This window comes from Hemitrygon akajei, unplaced genomic scaffold (assembly GCF_048418815.1).
Source record: "Hemitrygon akajei unplaced genomic scaffold, sHemAka1.3 Scf000077, whole genome shotgun sequence".
NCBI lineage: Eukaryota > Metazoa > Chordata > Chondrichthyes > Myliobatiformes > Dasyatidae > Hemitrygon > Hemitrygon akajei.
This window is the reverse complement of record NW_027331963.1, coordinates 2,503,799-2,524,515: the sequence shown is the minus strand read 5'-3', so window position 1 is coordinate 2,524,515 and position 20,717 is coordinate 2,503,799. Positions and strand designations below refer to the sequence as shown.

At 46.9% G+C, this 20,717-nt stretch overlaps 1 pseudogene; it reads left to right on the top strand.

The window, feature by feature from the left end:
• Nucleotides 1-11,077, top strand: part of LOC140722421 (uncharacterized) — a 62,153-nt pseudogene extending 51,076 nt beyond the window's left edge.
• The last annotated feature ends 9,640 nt before the right edge of the window (nucleotides 11,078-20,717 follow it).

The following is a 20,717-nucleotide window of genomic DNA, read 5'->3' as shown; positions in this document are numbered from 1 at the left end:
ATTTTTAAAAAAGTTCTTAAGTTCTGGCAGTTGAATTGTAAAGCCTAATGGCATTGGGGAGTATTGACCTCTTCATCCTGTCTGAGGAGCATTGCATCGACAGTAACCTGTCGCTGAAAATGCTTCTCTGTCTCTGGATGGTGCTATGTAGAGGATGTTCAGGGTTTTCCATAATTGACCGTAGCCTACTCAGCGCCCTTCGCTCAGCTACCGATGTTAAACTCTCCAGTACTTTGCCCACGACAGAGCCCGCCTTCCTTACCAGCTTATTAAGACGTGAGGCCACGTTGTTATAAGGTCGAAGTGTCTGCACTGACAGAGACTCGTACCGAGAAAAGCAGAAGCCAGCATCACTTCAGAAACTCTAGCGAGGTAAAATTATGAGAAGTTGTCAAAAATAATTTCGATCGAAGTACGGAAAATGAAAATAAAGCAATCAGATGCCTGAAACCTCCATTCCGGAAACATGTTTTTCTTTCGTTTGTTCCAGTCAATCCGGGCGCTTTGGGTGATGGAAATCACAGTGACAGCTGATATGTCTTACAGTAACATATAGTGCACATGTTCCTGCAAACGCTTTAAAGTATCCACAGCGATATTCCAGAGCCCTGTGGTCAAAGTGGGAACGTGTCCTCGGGAAATTAGCGAGGGCTGCAGACCGTTTGAAGAACAATGTGTAAAGGGGATTTCTTCTTTTTCTTTGTTACTGTGTATGTAATCAAAATGGCTTCTTTGTTTTGTTAAAAGTAGGAATGCTTCTTTGTTGCGAGAGAGCGCTGGAAGCTTGTTTGGGTTAAACTGTACTGATAACGAGAATTGTCTTCCTTTGTAAACCAATTGGGATTAATGTTGTTCTTTCTTCTGAGTCTGTAAGCTATTGTTGGCGGGTTTTTGGAGAGTCGGCGCGAGGGGGTGAGAGACCGAGGAAGCGATGCTGTAAACTGGGCGCGGAACGGACCCCAAGCAGGGGTCCAAGGCCAGGAGGTACCCCGAGGAGAGGAGATGAAGATAGATCTGCTTGGTTGACCACTTCGGATGGTCCTGAGCTGCGAGTCGAGGAGTTCGGAGGGGATCGAAGCCAGAAGTCTTCAGTAATTGAGCTCCAACGGTTGTGCACGAAGTGGTTTGGAGTTTGATAAGTTTGGCGCGTTTTCTTTATTTTCTTTTCCTTCATGTATACTGCATCGTTATTAATTACTTAGTTATAGTAATCTTTATAAATTGTAATCATTTAATCGCATATGGTGTACTGTCTGTTTTTGGGCGAGGCGGGGACATCACACGGCATCCACACCAGCTGATTACCCAGTTTGGCGGGGCCGAAGGCTGCTCCCCCTAGACAAGAACGAGCTGAGCGAGCCTGAGGCAACCCAGGGGGTCACATTGTGGGGTTCTCGTCCCGATTGATTACTGGGGAAGCAGCGTGATCGCCCTCTTTAAATTATGTCTGAGGAGAACAGCAGGTGTGCCTTTGCTGGTGTGCGATTGCTGGTTATCTCTGCATGTGTGTTGAGTGGGGTGGCTGTTGGTGCCCCGGAGGGCGTTGTTCGAGTTCCGGCTAGCGTTGACGAAATGGTGGTGGGGCCATGGGCTGTCCTTTCTGTTAGGAGAGCGAGGAAGGACTGGCGGGTATGTTCCAGCTATGGTGGGCTCCACCCGGTTGTTGCAATAATGTCCAACCCTAAAGGGGCAGAGATGTGGGCGGAGCTGATCTCTCAGTTGTTGGGTGAGTGGCAGTGCTTGGCTGAGGGAAAGCGACAGGGATTGGTTGAAAGTTTGAGTAGGCGGGCTGGTGACGTTGTTAGAACTGTCGGTTACAATTACCTCGGAGTGACAGCTGCCAGTTCTGGGAAAGTGTGGAAAAATTCGTTTGGTTCGACTGGAAGTCAAATGCCGCAGCTGGGGGGCTTACCATATCCGTGGCAGGAGATTGGTGGAAAGTTTTTAGGGTATCCATTTTGGCTAGGGGGCAGATAAATTGCTTGCGGTGCCAGGGGGATCTGTCAAGGGGATCAGCTCCTCTCTCAGTTGTTCAGTTGATCCGAGAGGTGTCGGGAAACTTAGAGGAGGCCAGGTGGGGGAACGGCTTGGGGTCTCGGGGGGAGCACGTTCCCAGCAATGTACCAAGGAACTCCCGAAAGGAACAGACACTATTCCTGTAGGCTTAGAGGGACCACGCACTCAGGTGTCGTTACGGATGGATGGAAGCCAGGTTAAAGCCATCCTCGACAGCGGGGTGTCGGTTAAGTTGCTGTACAGTTTGTTTTATAACCGTTATTGGAAGCATTTACCCTTGACGACATTGAGGGCACTGGAGATTTGGGGTACCAGTGCCGGTGATTATCCAGACGACGGTTGCTGGTCAGTGAAAATGGAGTTCTTAGAGGCAAATGTGGGGGTGACTGAGGTTCGTGAATCATTAATACTGATGCGTCCGGACACTGTTGAGACGGGCAGCGTTTCGGTTCTGGAGAGAACCAATATCCTGCTGGTGCGCTTGGGGGCCTGCCCGGAGGAGGCAGGTGAGAGCTGTTTGGAGGCATTTTCGATGCACCCAGAGTTTCGAGCTGCTTGTGCGGACGTGTGTAGCAGCATACGGCCGATACCGGATTCAAACAAGAGCCGGTGGTGGTACGTCCTGGCGGAAGTATCAGAGTGTGAGCCCCTCTTAGTGGACGCTGCGGAATACCACGAGGGAGGGGAGTCGACCGCTGAAGACACCCCGGTGAGAGAGAGGTCGCGGCGACTGGGCCCTGAAGCCGGGGGAGACGTACGCAGCGTGTGTGTGGATTATATTGCGCAGAAGAGGCGCACTGTCATTGATCAGAATACGGCCCTGAGGGCCGAAGAGGCGATGGCCTGTCTGAGTGGTGCGAAGTGGTTTAAGGTGTTGGATCTGAGGAATGGATGTTGCCAGATTCCGATGAGTGAGGCCGACAAGGAGAAGACGGCCGTTATAGGTCCCCCAGGATTATTCCAGTCCGAAAGGATGCCACAGGGCATATCCGGAGCCCTTGCAACATTCCCGCGGGGCATGCGGAAGCCCATGGGGGATGTGGAGGCGTTTGGAGTTTTGGCGTATGTGGATGATCTCCTGGTATTTGGATTTGCTTCGGGAGAATATGAAGTGAGGCTGTTGCAGGAGCGGCTGAGAACTACTGAGTTAAAGTGTTTATTGGACACGTGCCAGGGCTGGTGAAGGTCGCAGCTTGTGAGTGACTGTCTCTACGGAATCAAGTTTGAAATGAAGACGGAGAGACTGGAGAAAGTTGATCTGGAAGAAGTCATGATGAAGAAAAAGCTGGAGAAGTGCAGTGAATACTGAACTGGAGGCTGACCAATCTTTAACAACTGCTTTTCTGGTCGGGGTTGAAGAAGCTGTTGGAGTAACTGCGTCCCAGATTGAGATGGCCGGGATGCGTGAGTCAGAACTGCTGAGCCTGTGGCGAGAGTTGCAGGGGCCAGAGAAGAAGCTGATATCTCGATTACAGGAGGCTGAAGAGGCTGCGGGAACAGTGTAGGCCACGTGTTTCCGTTTGGAGAAGATCAAACAGCAGCTACCGGTCGCGGAAATGAGGAAGAATACAGATTAGATGGATGTGCTGGATGTGTGGTACATGCTGCCTTTTGCTGACTTTCCCTCGATTGAGGAAGAGACCTTTGGCCCTTCTCCCACTGAGTCAGGTGTAGTGGGAAGGGTTAGCTGTGTGCAGTGGGGGGCATGAGTGGGGTTGGGAGAGGAGTTGGTAGCGGGCCCGAGGTATCCCCAGTTGTGTACGAGCCTGAAGGTTTTAAGTAAGGGGGTACGGAGGTCTCAGAGGGTTAGGAAACTCCCAGATAAGTTGGCCTATGTAGCACCTGAGGAACAGGGCGTGAGGATTACTGTTTGGGGAGCAATGTCACTGTTTGTGCCTGGGTTAGGGTTTGTGTTGGCAGGAAGAGTGGGCGAGTTATTTCGTAGTCATGAGGACATGAGTATTATTTGCTGGGGGGAGAGTGTAAAGGGGGTTTCTTCTTTTTCTTTGATACTGCGTATGATAATCAAAATGGCTTCTTTGTTTTGTTAGAAGTAGGAATGCTTCTTTGTTGCGAGAGAGTGCTGGAAGCTTGTTTGGGTTAAAATTTACTGATAACGAGAATTGAATTCCTTTGTAAACCAATTGGGATTAATGTTGTTCTTTCTTCTGTGTCTGTAAGCTATTGTTGGCGGGCTTTTGGGTAGTCGGCGTGAGGGGGTGAGAGAGAGAGGACGCGATGCTGTAAACTGGGCGAGGAACGAACCCCAAGCAGGGGTCCAAGGCCAGGAGGTACCCCGAGGAGAGGAGATGAAGCTAGATGTGCTTGGTTGACCACTTCGGATGGTCCTGAGCTGCGAGTCGAGGAGTTCGGAGGGGATCGAATGGTGGCCAGAAGACTTCAGTAATTGAGCTCTAACGGTTGTACACGAAGTGGTTTGGACTTTGATAAGTTTGGCGCCTTTTCTTTATTTTCTTTTCCTTCATATATACTGTATGGCTATTAATCAGTTATAGTAATCTTTATAAATTGTAATCATTTAATCGCATATGGTGTCCTGTTTGTTCTTTGGCGAGGCGGGGACATCACACAGCATCCACACAAGCTGATTACCCAGTCTGGCGGGGCCAAAGGCTGCTCCCCCTAGACGAGAACGAGCTGAGCGAGCCTGAGGCGACTCAGGGAGTTACAATTACATTCACCCTGGACGGGTTTATATATCCTGAAATGTACCTGATTTAACCTGGAAATGAAAATTAGTCGTCTGTGAGAGTAGAACAGTAAAGAAAGCAGAACTATTCCCTGTAAATTATCCTGGTATCAATTTGTCGGTTATTCCTGGAAATGTGTTCGCTAAAGTTGTTGCTAACAACGTTCACATGAATAATCTCCGGAATGATCAGCTTTATGTTTGAGGAGCATTTGATGGTTCTGTACCTGTGCTCAATGGAGTTCAGAGGGACAGTGTGGGAGTGGTGGGAGATGTATGGTTAAATAAACAAATGGAATGCTGAGAAGCCTGGATACAGTGGACATGGAGAGGATGTTTCCATTAGACAGAGAGTCTGTCATCTGACAGCACAGTCTCAGGAAAAAGATGCTTCTCTATAAAACTGGGATGAGAAAGATTCTTTGGTCAAAAGATGTCTGATCTGTGGAATTTTTTGCCGCAGAGGTTGGTTGAGGCTGCCATTTGGGTATATTTATGACAGAGATTAATATATTCATGATTGGTGAGTAGCTCAGGATTACAGGAGGAAGGCAGAAATATGATGTTGGAATGAAAATCAGCTGTGGTTAAATGGTGAGGCAGACCAGATGGATCAAATCACCTATTTCTGTTCCTGACTGAATGATGGCTCCACCTTATCCCATATTGTTTTGTGATGTGTGAGGGACAATAAAAGATTGTTTACTGATATCATTATATCTGCCTTCAACTTTTAATTTTCAGTGAGTTTTGTTCTTAGTAACATTAAGCAGAAATGTTTGGTTCTCGTTTTTATTGTTAATGTGCTTCATTATCTCTCTAGTTAAAGTTAGACCTGTGGTGAGAGGTTTATAGGAAGAAAATAAAAAACTGGAAGCAAACCACAGCTGAAGACGAGGGAACAGCAACAAGTGAACCAGCCCGAGAACTCAGAGCATAAACTAGAGAGAACAACTCTGAATCAACTGACTCGGCGTTCTCATTGATTCAGTCAGGAGAAAGGTTGGTGAGTCTCATTTACTCAAACACTGGTCCTTTAAACATTACATACTTGTACAAGGGAAGGTAGGATTTAGTTGGAGTGGGACTGAATGTGCCCAGAAGAACCAGTTATGCCTCTGTCAGTTCCAGTTGCCATCACTGCAGGTCTGGTACTGTGTTTCCAGCAGCCCAGCCCTTTAAAACCACTCCCATTCTGTGGAAGTCGAATCCGGAGAAAGTCTCTCAGAGAACGTACGGTACAAACTCTTTATTCCAGGTACCCGGGGCTTACTCAATTAGTCGCTCAAACAGGAACAGTCGATGACTGTTCCCACCCAATCCACTAACTGACTAACAATTCCCCTTACACCACAGATATATCCATCCAGATACCCCCCACACAAGACAGGCTGTAGCCAAAGATATTTACTACATGACAGCCCCTAAAGACAAATTACGAAATAGTCATAATGACTTACACACACAGAACAGACTGAAGCTGTCCTATCTCTACACATGAGTGCACAAGGAGATAAGCATCCTGAAACCCTACCTAGCTACCCTCAAGAAGAAATATGACTCAGCATGGCTTAGTACATCTGTTGATCATCAGCAGTTTCTTTCAGAAAAACAGGCTGCTATAGTTTAACGAAGTGTTAACTCTTTTACATACTTTATCATTCCCTCCTTTAGATCATTACATGATCAACAAAGCAGTAACTTTTTACAGAGAAAGCAACCAAGTACAGCATTGACATCTCAGTGGGTAAAAACAATGTACATCAGTAATTATAACAATGATATGTACAACTATTAGGACATAATGCAATATCATGCCCCACATATTACCAAACAAGCCTTCGAAGATCACCATTTCGACTCTTCGGTGAACCCGTGAAAATCTTGCCCTGCTTCCTTGACGCTGTCAATCTCCTTGGCATTGTGCTCGGAGAGGGATGTAATGTTAGTAGACTCATCAGGGATATAGGTGCCGCATTCTGTATCAATAATAGCACAGTTTCCCTCTTTCTCAGCTGGGATAAACTCTAAAGCCGTACGATTCTGTACGACTGTTTGCTTGATTGCAATCATTTCAGTGGATGTTTCTGTTACTTTGGCCTGTGTTTCTGTCAGGGCCCCTGCAGTATTGTGGCCAGCTCCTCAAGTGCTTGTAGCCAAATTGATTATCTCTCATGAATTCCTGGATACTCCATAGGAGAGAAAAGCGATCATCCAAAATCGCTCAGTCTCAGTTACTCCTCTCCGCTGCTGGGCACCTGCGGTTCTGGCCAGGATGCATGTTTCCCTGTATAGGAAGTTCAGTTTGGTGGGGGCATGAGATACCATCCCTCAAAACATTGACAGCCACAGTCATCTCTGACTGGACCACAGTTCCTCACTCTCTTCCCCAGGTGTTATTTGAGGAAGGGCAGGCTGAGAGTTCCTCACTCTGGTTGATGGGGATTACTGACATTTGAATCATAGTTTTACCATACTGTGGAATTTCAGCACAAACCCAGCAGGCCCCTGGTTCTACCTGTTTGGCATAGCTGTGACAGAGTGACAGAAAGGTTTTAACATGGGGGCTCCCATATGCTGGGATGAGCCCTCTCAAAGACATAAACACAAACACTACTGTTACATACCCATAACGGTTTAAATGAACCAGCAGCAATAGACCATAACTGGAGTCTGGTTTTGATGTTAAAACCACAGTCTTTATTCATATCTACTTATAATATAATGAATTAAGCAAAATAATCAAAAGTTAAAAGTGTTATGAGTACACATATGTGTAAATATAACTCCCAAACCATTGAGCTCAGGGAATACCAAGCTTAAAGTCTTGAGATGGGAAAGTATGAAATTCAGTTCATCCACGGAATCAATGACGAGAGAGAGATATTTGTAATCCAAGGTGAATGTCGAGAGAAGGCAATTACGTTGAATTCCACAAATTCCACAGTGGTAAAACAAGATAACAGTCGCTGTCGGTCTTATCCGTCGTCGTTCTAAATCCACATACGAATTATCTCCAAAAGTAGCTTATCACAGTCGTACCATCTTCAGAAGGAACTACCACCCGGGCAAGGGTTAACACACAGGTAGATTCCACAAGGTACTCCCAATCCAGATCCAACACACAAAGTATTACTGACAGTGATTTCCACAGAATATCCCTTCTCACAAGTGGTTACCACATAACACACCCGAATCCAGCTAAGGGTTAACAAAAGTGGTAGCCACGGGATACTCCAACAAAATCCCCAGATGGATTATACGAATTATCACCAACAGTGATTGGTCACAGGGGTACCTCTTCAAGTGAATTACCACACCCAGGCAAGGGTTAGCACAAATGGTCTTCACAGGATACTCCCAAACCAACAGATCCACTCCAATGGATTAAACAAAGTGACAATCACACATTCGGTATAGGCTGCATCAATAGTCAACCCACCTTGTGGGCATAGGAGAGTCCAAACAGTGGCCTTTGGCCACTAGGCCCTTTGTTTCAAACTTTCCATCTTCTTTCTTTCTCTCCGGCTGAATTTAGAAGGAGAATTTAGAATTTAGCATTTTCTCCCCGTATTGCTTTTTTAGTTATCTTCTATTGCTCTTTAAAAGTTTCCCAATCCTCTTGTTTCCCACTCATCTTTGCTATGTTATACATCTTCTCTTTTATTTTTATACTCTCCTTGAATTCCCTTGTCAGCCATGGTCGCCCCATACTTCCCTTAGCTGGCTTTTACCACTGAGATGGGGTGGGACTACAACCAGAGGCCATGGGTTAAGGGTGAAAGGTGAAATGTTAAGGGGAGCATGAGGGGAAACTTCTTCACACAGACGGTCATCCGGGTGTGGAATGAGCAGCCAGCACAAGTGGTGCATGCGAGCATGTTTTCAACATTTAGGATATTTGTATAGTTACCTGGATGGTAGGGATGTGGGAGTGGGAAGTTTAATTAGATCAGCACAAACCAGATGGCCCAAATGGCCTGTTTCTGTATTGTAATTTTCTACAAGAACCTGAAGTAATACTAATAATCACTCTAAGTTCTTTTAACAGCTGTGCAGACCAACCGTTCACATCAGCAGGGATTTTTTTAATATAGCGTTAAATCTGTGGCATTTTAAGTTAATAATACGTAAAAGAAAATCCCAGATGCATGTCAAGAAAGACAATTTGTGTGATACTGTTTCAGTTACTGTGGGGCCAGGCACCCATGCAGCTCAGCAGGAACAGGGAATAATAACAATGGACAGAGTCAAACTGAGCCAGGTCACAGATTGGAGATGGCAGAAATGCCTCATTCTTATAGAGACAGGAAGAGCATCAGGGAATTGATGGTCATTCCAGATACCAGCACTCTGCCCAGTCAGGAGATGATTTATCTGTCTAACTTGGGTTCAACCTCATTGTAACAGTGTGATACCAAATTAAAACTTGGCAACTCAAGTAATCTCATCTGAAATGTTGTCCTACACCCATTGACGAACTTTGTAAATCTTTTTACAGGTTAAAAACGAGAAGGAATTTGGCTCCAGGAATCTCAAACACAGCACGCCAGTTTTGCTGTCTCTGGCTAGATATTTAAGAAGTGGAGCAAGGGATTCAATCGACCATCCTTCCTGCTCAGGCTGTGACCAACTGACCCATCATTTTACACAGGAGAAGGATTTCACCTGCTCAGACAGTGAGAATGGGTTCAGTCGGTCATCTCAACTGAAGGTACATCAGCAAGTTCGCACTGGGCAAGGCCATTCATCTGTTCTGTGTGTTACAAAGGATTCATTTAGTCTTCCCACCTGTGGACACACCAGTCAGTTCACACCGGGCAGAGGCTGGTGATCTGCTGAATTTGTGGGAAAGGATTTACTCAATCAACGGATGTAATGGCTCACTAGCAAGTTCACACAGGGGAGAAGCCATTCACCTGCTCAGTCTGTCGGAAGAGATTCACTCAGTCATCCCACCTACAGAGTCACCAGCGAGTTCACACTGGTGAGAAACCATTCACCTGCTCAGACTGTGGGAAGAGATTCACTCAGTCATCCCACCTACAGAGTCACCAGCGAGTTCACACTGGGGAGAAGCCGTTCACCTGCTCAAAATGTGGGAAGGGATTCACTCATTCATCCACCCTACAGAATCATAAGCGAGTTCATACTGGGAAGAAGCCATTCACCTGCTCAGAATGTGGGAAAGGATTCACTGATTCATACAGCCTACTGAGACATCAGCGAGTTCACACTGGAGAGAGGCCATTCAACTGCTCAGTCTGCAGGAAGAGGTTCACTTATTTATCCACTCTGCTGAGTCACCAGTGAGTTCACACTGGGGAGAAGCCATTCACCTGCTCAGCCTGTGGAGAGAGATTCACTCAGTCATCCCACCTACAGCGTCATCAGCGACTTCACACTGGGGAGAAGCCGTTCACTTGTTCAGAATGTGGGAAGCGATTCACACAATCTTCCACCCTACAGAGACATCAACGAGTTCACACCGGGGAGAAGCCATTCACCTGCTCAGTCTGTGGGGAGAGATTCACTCAGACATCCAGCCTACAGAGTCATCAGCGACTTCACACTGGGGAGAAGCCGTTCACTTGTTCAGAATGTGGGAAGCGATTCACACAATCTTCCACCCTACAGAGACATCAACGAGTTCACACCGGGGAGAAGCCATTCACCTGCTCAGTCTGTGGGGAGAGATTCACTCAGACATCCAGCCTACAGAGTCATCAGCGAGTTCACACTGGGGAGAAGCCGTTCACTTGCTCAGAATGTGGGAAGCGATTCAATCGGTCATCCAACCTACAGAGTCACCGGCGATTTCACACTGGAGAGAGGCCGTTCACCTGCTCAGAATGTGGAAAGAGATTCACTCAGTCTTCCACCCTACGGAGGCATCAGCGAGTTCACACTGGGGAGAAGCCGTTCATATGCTCAGAATGTGGGAAGAGATTCACTCAATCTTCCACCCTACAGAGACATCAGCTCGTTCATAGCGGTGAGAACCCAATCCCCTGCTCAGAATGTGGGAAAGGATTCACTCAGTTATCCCAACTACTGGCACACCAGTCAGTTCACAGTGGGGAGTGGCCATTGTTATGAATACCTAGGATTCATTTGCTGTGGACTGTCATTTTAAGAGAGAGAATGAGAGAGAGATTAAGAAGGCGAATCAGTCTGACTTGCAGCTTGTTTACGTCGCTCGCAGCTTGTTTTGTTTTAACCGAGGACACAGACACTCAGAGTCAGATGGAGATGAATGAGGAAAAATGGAAGGATTGAAACCAGGGAACTAGTGGCCAAGGGTCACTGTTTGGAATTTTCCTATGCCCACAAGGGTGGGTTAATTATCAATTCAGCGTACATAGAATGTGTGGTTGTTACCTTGTTTGATCTATAGGAGTGGATATGATTTGGGGTATCCTGTGAAGACCACTGATGTGTTAACCCTTGCCTGGGTGTGGTGTAGTAATTCATTTGAAGACGATACCCCTTGTGGCAAGTCACTTTCAGTGATAATTAGTATGTGGATTTGGAAGGTTGACAGATAAAATCTACAGTGACTGTTCTCTTGTTTTACGACCATGGAATGTGTGGAATTCGACATAATTGCCTTCTCTCAACATTTACCCTGGATTACAAATATCTCTCTCATCACCTATTCTGCTGTTGAACTGAACTTTCATACTTTACCATCTCAAGACTCCAAGCCTTGTTTCCCCCGAGCTTAATAGTTTGGGAGTTTTATTTACACACATATATACAGATAACACTGTTAACTTCTGTTTACCTTGTTTAAGTTACTATATTATAAGTAGATTCTAATAAAGATAGTTTTAACATCAAAAACAGACTCCAGATGTAGTCTATTGCTGCTGGTTCATTTCTAAAGCGTTACGATTCATAACAAAATCAGGGCTTGCATCCGGGATATGAACAGATTTGGGGGCATATTGATTAATTATTGATTTCATTGGGGAAATCCCTTTTGATTTATTTGTGTGTGGAAAATCAGCAGCAATGGATGTTGATGGATGTCAGGAAGCACCAACCTCTGAGGCATTAGAGGATGCCAGAAGGATTGAGTTGTTGAGTATTGCCAAAAGGTTAAAACTTGCTGAGGTGAAATTCACAATCAGGAGGGCACTGATGCAGAGGATAATAGCTGAACATTATGTATCTGAGGGTGTGTTTAAAGTGGAGGAGTTGGAGGTGTTTCCTGAAAGTAAACCTAGTGAGCTTGAGCTCCGGTACAAGTGAGAAAAATTAAAGATGGAGTCTGCGGAAAGGCAGAGGCAGTTTGAGGCTAGAGAGGCAGAAAAACAGAGGGAGGAAGCAGAAAGACAGAGTCTGTTCGAGCTGGAAAAGATAGAGAGATTGCAGAAAAGGGGTCTAGTGTTAGACTCTGGTGATAAGTTTGAGGCCAGTTGGGAAGTTAAATTGGTATCTCCATTTGACGAGGCAGAGGTTGATAAATTCAGCATTTTGAGAAGATTGCTCCGAGTTTGAAGTGGCCAAAAGAGGGTTGGTTCTCTTACAAAGTGTAATTAAGCGGAAGGCTCAGCAAGCCTATTCTGCTTTGACAGTTGATGAAGCAGCTGATTGTGACATAGTGAAACAGGCTGTTCTCAAAGTTTACGAGTTGGTCCCAGAAGCATAAAGGCAAAAGTTTAGAAATTTGTGGAAATCTGTGAACCAGTCATATGGAATTTGCTTATGAGAAGTTTGTGTGTTTTGATGGCTGGTGCACATATAAAAATGTAAATGATGATTTTAACAGCTTGAAAGAGTTGGTTTTAATTGAAGAATTCAAAAGGTCCATCCCTGATGAGATAAAGACGTATTCAGATGAAAAGGTTGCTGCCATTTTGCAGGAGTCTGCTAGATTAGCAGATGAGTTTGCTTTAACTCATAAGATCAAGTTTACCACTGTCACATACCCCGTGACCGGGTTAAAGAACCACCAGAAATGGAAAACACAATGGAGTCTGGTATTGCTATAAACTTATATTGTTTATTAGCAACTAAGCAATACAGTAATATAAATGCAAATATATTGAACAGGTGAGTAATGATATATATATATAGAAATAGGAACAAAACTAGGCTCTTTCAAACCTATGGGTAAATGGGTACAGTCTTACAATGATGAAGAGAGTTTGGTTCAGTTTGTAGTATTTAGTTGAGTAACGTTAGAGAGAGAGAGGTGAGAGGTGAGCTGTTGCCGCCGATCTTCGCGTCGTCTTCTGAAATCCTGTTGTAGTCACAGACTTTGACTATAATCACGTATGACCATTCTTAAGTGGTGGAATTATCACCCAGGCAAGGATGGACACACAGATAATTCCCCACCGGTCGCACCTTTTTCACTGTGAGCCACTGATCGATTTCCCTGAATCGGTCCTTCAAAATCCCACCTTCATGTGGGTGCACCAAAGCTCGTTCAGTGACCGAAACTGCGTGTCTCGTGAGGTGTCTCTGTCTGTGTAACCGTGGACCTGGTTTTTATCTCCACATGTTGGACACCAGCTGTCCATCAACCTGCTTCTCCTTTCTCTTTCTACAGGCACGTCACAAGCAGGCAAGTAACCTTGTGGAAGGGAAACAATTTGCCCAGGAACTATAACATCATCTTTCGAGCAGTTTCTGTCTCTCTCTCTCTCATCGTTCTGGACGCCTCCCCCCCCCCTCTCTTTTAATAGCAGCAGGATTCATGGGGTCTATTTTGGATCCCGTTACAAAGTAGGGTTACCCCTAACACCCCGAATAAGAGCTTCCAAAAGAGTAGCAGGGATCACCAGGGTAAACCAGAAATTAAGGTTGGGACTAGTGACAAGAGTAAGGATGAAGGGAAGCAGTTGAAGGAGAACTATTCTGGTCTTACTTGTTACTATTGTCAGAAAGCTGGTCATGTGATGGCTATTTGTTCCATCCTGAAGAGGAAAAAGGAAAAAGAGGCAGTCCCGAATGCCTGTGATCAGTCTGTTGAAGCACCAATAAACCCACAGGGTTCTGAACATTCTGTTTGAGGCTCAGATAGGAAAAGGAAAAAGAGGCAGTCCCGAATGCCTGTGATCAGTCTGTTGAAACACCTATAAACCCACAGGGTTCTGAACATGCTGTTGAGGCTCAGAGAAGGACTGAGAGGTCTGTCCGAGTTAAGAATAGATTCGATCATTTTATGTCAGATGGGTTTGTATTAGTACTGGAGGGGTCAACCCCGGTACCAGTGAAAATTCCTCGAGTTACTGGGGCTTCTCAGTCACTTATATTAGTCAGCGTTCTAAAGTTTGTTGAGGAGACTAACACTGGTGAGGTAAATCTTATTAAAGGCATTGGGGGCGACATGGTTTCCGTGCCGTTGCTCAAGGCAACTTTACAGTCAGGGTTGGTTTCGGGACCTGTTAAAATCGGATTGTGCTCCAGTTTACAGGTGGAAGATGTTACATTGCTGTCAGGGAATGACCTGGCAGATGGTAACGTTGTTCCTGCAGTGCTGTTGACAACTAAGCCAACCACTGACGACCCACAGATGGATTTTAGCATTTATCCTTCCTGCGCAGTAACTCGAAGTCTGGCTAAAAAGTCTGCCGACGCAGACGGCTCTGTGCAGCATGACTCTGATACCCATGATAGCGAAAATCGGGATTCAGGTTATGATGACTTGTCAGGGACTTTTCTGCCTTCATTGTTTCAACAGGATCCAGGTAGTAAGTCTGATGAGAAAGATTTATCCCTGTCTAGGAAGGTGTTTATAGCAGAACAGAACCGAGACCCTGAGAGTGAAGCTTTGAAAGAAACAGATCTCTCAGATGATGAGATTAAGAAAGTGCCAGTAGGGTATTATCTCAAGGATGTATTGTTAATGAGGAAGTGCAGGCCAGCTCCTATACCAGCGAGTGAGGAATGGGCAATTGTTCACCAAGTTATAGTTCCTAAAGTTTATAGGGCTGAAATTTTAACTTTGGCCCACAGTATGCCCTTAGGTCGACATTTTGGAGTGAATAAAACTGTAAACAGGATTATGAAAGAATTTTACTGGCCTAATTTGAGGAAAGATGTGACCTTTTGAAGAACCTGTCACACTGGTCAAGTTGTCGGTAAACCTAATCAGGTCAACCTAGTGGCCCCACTCTGGCCTATACCTGCATTTGGAGAACCTTTTTCCAAAGTTATAGTGGATTGTGCTAGCCCATTGCCAAAGACTAAAGCTGGCCATCAGTATCTGCTAACTATTATGTCTACTGCATCCAGATTCCCAGAGGCAATACCTCTCAGAAATATTAAAGCTAAAACTGTGGCGAAGGCTCTTGCCAAGTTTTTTACTTTATTTGGTTTTCCTAAAGAAATCCAGTCTGACAAGGAAGTAATTTTACATCTGGATTATTCCAGCAGGTAGTTTATGAACTGGGAGCAAAACAAATTACATCGTCTGCGTACCAATCAGAATTACAATGGGCATGCTTCCATCCTCAAAACAATGATTAAGACATAATGTGTTCCACACAGTCTCTCTCTCTCTCTCTCTCTCTCTCTCTCTCTCTCTCTCTCTCTCTCTCTCTCTCTCCTCTCTCTCCTCTCTCTCTCTCTCTCTCTCTCTCTCTCTCTCTCTCTCTCTCTCTCTCTCTCTCTCTCTCTCTCTCTCCTCCCCCTCCCTCCCTCCCTCCCTCCCTCCCTTATAAAGGCTTGAAAAAGACATGATCGGATGCACGCATGCACCCCCCCCCCCAAAAAAAAGACATACTGTGTTGAAAATGGAAAAGACTGGGATGAAGGAATATATTTGCTTTTGTTCGCTCGCAGTAAGAGAGTCGGTACAGGATTCACTGGAGTTTACTCATTTGAACTTGTATTTGATCAGAGAGTGAGCGGACCTTTGCCCTTGTTAAAGGAACAGTGGATTGATGGGGATGTACATGTTAACTTGTTAGACTATGTTTTGAAGTTCAGAAATAAACACCAGGCCTGTAGTCTAGTGAGACAAAACTTAAAGATTTCTCAAAACAAAATGAAGTGTTGGTTTGATAAGCGGGCTTGCGAAAGAAAATACCAGGTGGGGGATAATGTGTTGCCTTATCTCTAATGTTGACAAATCCACTTCAGGTGAAATTCATTGGACCATTTGAAATAGTCTATCAAATTAATGATGTGAATTATGTTATTAAAACACCCGACCGACGTACACTAACAGGTGGTACACATAAATATGATAAAGCATTATTTTGACAAGCAGGCACCATCTGTGAGTGTTGTTGTCAAAACAGATGAATCTGGCAAACCTGAGAATGAAACAATTGACTCGTCTGAGACTTTTCACAAGCCAAACATTGTCCCAGTTAGGCTAATGAACTCAGTTGTTCCAGAAAACATTGATAACAAGTTGTCTCATCTGCAGCCAAAGCAACAACAACAGCTGAAGGAATTAATTCTGAAGTTTAAAGATTTATTTCCCGATGTTCCCAAGGAAACCACGGTCGCAGTATATGTCTGTCTGTCTGACATATGCCAAGCGGACTCGACCCCCCGGGGTGTTATGGGTTCCCTACAGGAAATTCACCGCATATCTCCCATCCCTGAAGACTGCGAGATTGTTTGCTCTGCGGAGAGAACCATTGCTACCATTAAAATTTAGACCAGCTACAGTGAGCTTCATGTCGGGAGTACACTAGGCCTCAGCAACAGTACCCCTCCCAGTGAGAGCGGAGGCGCCCTGAACCACACTGTCCCGAAAAATAGCAAGAATGCTCTTTGCTTTCCAGGCCCGAGAGGTACCAACGCCACCCTGTGACCCACCGTCTCCCGAAGGAACGAGGCTGCCTCCCACTGTGATGTCCCTCACCAGGTCATCCAGGAAGGATTTCAGCTGCCGCCTGTCATTCCCCGACACAGCATTCTTCTTCCCCTTCCCCTTCCGTCTGAGGATGACTCGCAGGGACTTCACCAGCCTCGGCACGCTAGACCAGCGAAGCGAGGCTAGTTTAGGCCGATGCTTTGCACCCTCAGAGGTGAGAATGAACTCTCTCATTTCCTCCACAGGTATCAATGGGGATTTCTCTGGAGGGGTGAGGATGTCCATTGTCTCACTCCACCGCCTCACTACAAATAGATTCCCCCATCTTCATTCCCGTGTGTTCGAATAGACGGCTGCACTTAAAACCCACACTGTGCAGCGGGTACCTCACTTATACCTTCCCACTCCACCGTCGCATCAGTCTTATCCACAGTTACGACAATGGAGGGATCTTCACCAGGGTCTCCCTGCTAGTCGTTATTTGATGGAGTCGGCATGCAGAGTTTATCACCCTCCTCAGGAGGCAGGTATGAGGTGGATCTCAGCAGCTCAGGTCCTAGGGATCCACCGGCAGCCCGATTATGAGAGTGAGAGAGCTTGGTCTCCTCTCTGCTCTTACTGTTTAATACACTTGCCCCCAGGGAATCGCTTACTACTAAGTCCTGGGTGGAGGGCTTCAGGGCTGTCTCGATTGTGGAAAAGCTGCGGAGGCTCATGTAGACCCCTCTCTGTCACTCCAGGAGCCAAGCAGACTCGTCTCCCGGGGTGGTATGTTTTCCCTACAGGAAATTCACAACATATTTCCCATCCCTGAACACTGCGAGATTGTTTTATCCTCGGAGAGAACCCCAGCTAACATTAAAATTTAGACTAGCTACAGTGAACGTCATGTCGGGAGTAGACTAGGCCTCAGCACCAGTACTCTTCCCACTGAGAGCGGTGGTGCCCTCAGCCGCACTATCCCGAAGAAAACCAAGAATATTCTACGCTTTCCGGGTCCGACTGCTACCATCGCTACCCTGTGACCCACCATCTCCCGAAGGAGCGAGGCTGCTTTCCACTCTGATGTCCCTCACCAGGTCATCCAGGAAGGATTTCGGCTGTCGTCTGTCATTCCCCGACACAGCATTCCTCTTCACCTTCCCCTTCCGTCCGACGATGACTCACAGGGACTTCACCAGCCTCGGCATGTTAGGACAGCGAAGCGAGGTTAGTTTAGGCCGATGCTTTGCACCCTCAGAGGTGAGAATGAACTCTCTAATTTCCTCCACATATATCAATGGGGATTTCTCAGGAGGGGTGAGGATGTCCATTGTCTCACTATCAATAGAATCTCCCTCCAACCCCTCACTGCAGACAGATCCCCCATCTTCCTCCTCATGTGGTGTATAAGTTGGCTGCACTTGTGACCCACACTGCGCAGCGGGCACCTCCCTCATACCTTCCCGCTCCACCGTCGCATCAGTCTTATCCACAGTTACGACGATGGAGGGAAAATCCCCAGAGACTCCCTGCAGGCCATTAGTTGATGGGGTCTGCAGGTTATATCACCCTCCCCAGGAGACAAGTATAAGGGGGACCCCAGCTGCTCTGGTCCAAGGGATTCACCGGCAGCCTGATGCTGACAGTGAAAGAGCTTGGTCTCCTCTCCGTTCATACTGTTTAATACACTTGCCTCCAGGGAGGCACTTACTGCTAAGTCCTGGGTGGAGGGCTCCTGGTCTGTTTTAGTTGTGCAAACAGGCCCAGCACTAACTTTCTGCACAATCACACCACCTACCACAGGACTGGTGGCTACATCTGGAGATTCAGGGTTAGACCCAACCTCTACCCGGATTCCCACCCTTCCCTGAGAATCCCCCGCATCTACATTCCCTACCCTCTTGGGTGAAGATACCCTTCTCTTCTTCAAGCGGGAGGCGCACACAGGTGCAGGATTCACCAATGGGGCGGTACTTTCCGCTTCCAGCTGCGCACTTCCCCGAGCCTCCCGCTCCACTTCAGGGCAAATAGGCGGGAGCTCTGCGGTCTCGGGGGCCGACTTCTTAGTGTGTTTGGATTTCTTCTTTGCTTTCTTTCTCAGCACAAGCTCCTCCCCGTCCCTCGCCTGAACCTCCTTGTACGTAGCCTCAAGATCTCCCACCTGAACCACGGGGCAGGAGCAGGGACTTGAATGGGAGCAGGAAGCAGGTGCTCAGGTGCAGGCACAGGAATGGGATCGGGGCAGAGGTAGCTGGGGCACTGGTGCCCGAAGTGGACACCCTAGGGTTTCAGGTGATAGGACAGTCCCTCCGAAAGTGCCCCACCTTCCTGCATGCATGGTACCGTGGGCGCCCAGAGTTCAATACACCTGATAATTTACCCCCTCGGGCCGGACAGTAAATCGGCCCTCAACGTCGTCCTCCATTTCCAGCTGCATGAACACCTGATGCCGGAAAGAGATTACGTTACGGAGGGTGTGTCTCTTAAATTTGTGTCTGATGTCAGTTATCTCTGACCTTACTTGTCCCAAGCTGTCTAGTGCAGGAAGCAGGACCTCGTTGGGGATGAAAGGCTCAACGTGTCCGAAGACAATTCGCTGCGTGGAAATGTAACCAGCTCCATCTTTAAAAGGATGTTTTCCACCGTGATCCCCCCAACTAAGATCCCGGTGTACTAACTCATCATTCTCTAGATAAAACACTGCCTTCCCGAACTCATTCTCTGTGGCCAAAATACCACCTTTCCCAAACAAGTCCTCCATAGCCGCCACATATTTTTTTGCAGAGTGGTTCTAAGATTCAAAATACATTGCACCCGCATTCTCCTTTCACCGACCAAAACAGGGCGTTGTCCGAGGCTGGAGATGCAGCCGCCTTTGCATAACTCCCCGAAGGCCTGCAACTCCGTGGAGAACGGCCCGGCATGCTGATACTATGTCCAAACCTAGAGATATACGGATGTGCCGGTTATAAGTCCTGGAACGAGTTCAGTAACTGGCCGGAAAAGTTTGTACTCGAGAGTACCTTGCTGGCTCGGAATTCCAACGCCAGGAAAGTCTCCGTCGGTCCTGCAGAACTTCCAGGCCGTGAGAGGTCGAGACTTCTCAACAGATGCTCCGGCTCCTACACCGAACGAGAATCACGACGATAAAAGAGGAGGGACGTTGTCCCGATGTTAATGGGAGAACAATGGCGTTTGTCTCCGGTGTTGGGAGCAAACCGGTCTCCTGGCGAATTGCCAGCAGCTGCAGCTGGGAGCCAGGCATTTAGCAGCCGTCAACGAACCCAGTCCAAACTGGCAGAAAAACCCCAAACGAAGCTTCCACACTAAAACAGCCGCTCACACACATGTCCAAGAGACAATTCGAACCAACTCCAAAGTATCTCACGAACCTAATACAGCAGATTTTCCTCGATTGCTCCCAGCTCATTCAGAACAGCTCCACGCTGTGTCTGACCCTGGGAGTGTGTGTTGGGATGATGTGGAGGGAGCCTCACTCTGTGTCTGACACAGGAATTCTGCGATGGGACAGTCTGGAGGGAGATTTTTCTCAATGTCTGACCTGCGATTGTGTTATTATACAGTGTGGAGGGAATTCTCTCAGTGTCTGACCCCGGTAGTGGGTGACTTCATGGTGTGGACAGAGATTCTCTCAATGTCTGACCCTGTGAGTGTGTAATGGGACGAGGTGTAGGTAGGTTCACTCTGTGTCTGACACCCGTAGTGTGCAATGGGATGGTGCGGAGGGAACTTCACTGTCTCAGAACCCGGGAGAGTGTGATGGGATGGTGGAGAGGGAGATTTACTGTGTTTCTGACCCCTAGGTGTATGTAATGGGATGATAAAATAGGAGCTTCACTCAGTGTCTGACCCTGGAGGGTTCTGATGGGACGATGTGGAGTAAACCACACTCTCTGTCTGACACAGAGATTGTGTGATGGTACGATGCGGAGGGAGCTTCACTCTGCGTCTGACCCAGAGAGTCTGTGATGCGACATTGCAGAGGGATCTTCACTCCGTATCTGATCCGTGGAGAGTGTGATGGGGCCCTGTGGAGGGGCATACACTCTGTGTCTGACCCTCTGCTGTTTCCGACCGTTGAGGACGCAGGTCTGATAGTATACCATATATGAGCTTCCAATCTCTTTTGTCGATTTTGTCTGCAAAGCCAGGAGAGTGCTCAGGAAGGTTGGGGTCAGGAGAGTGGGCGTATCTCGGGTG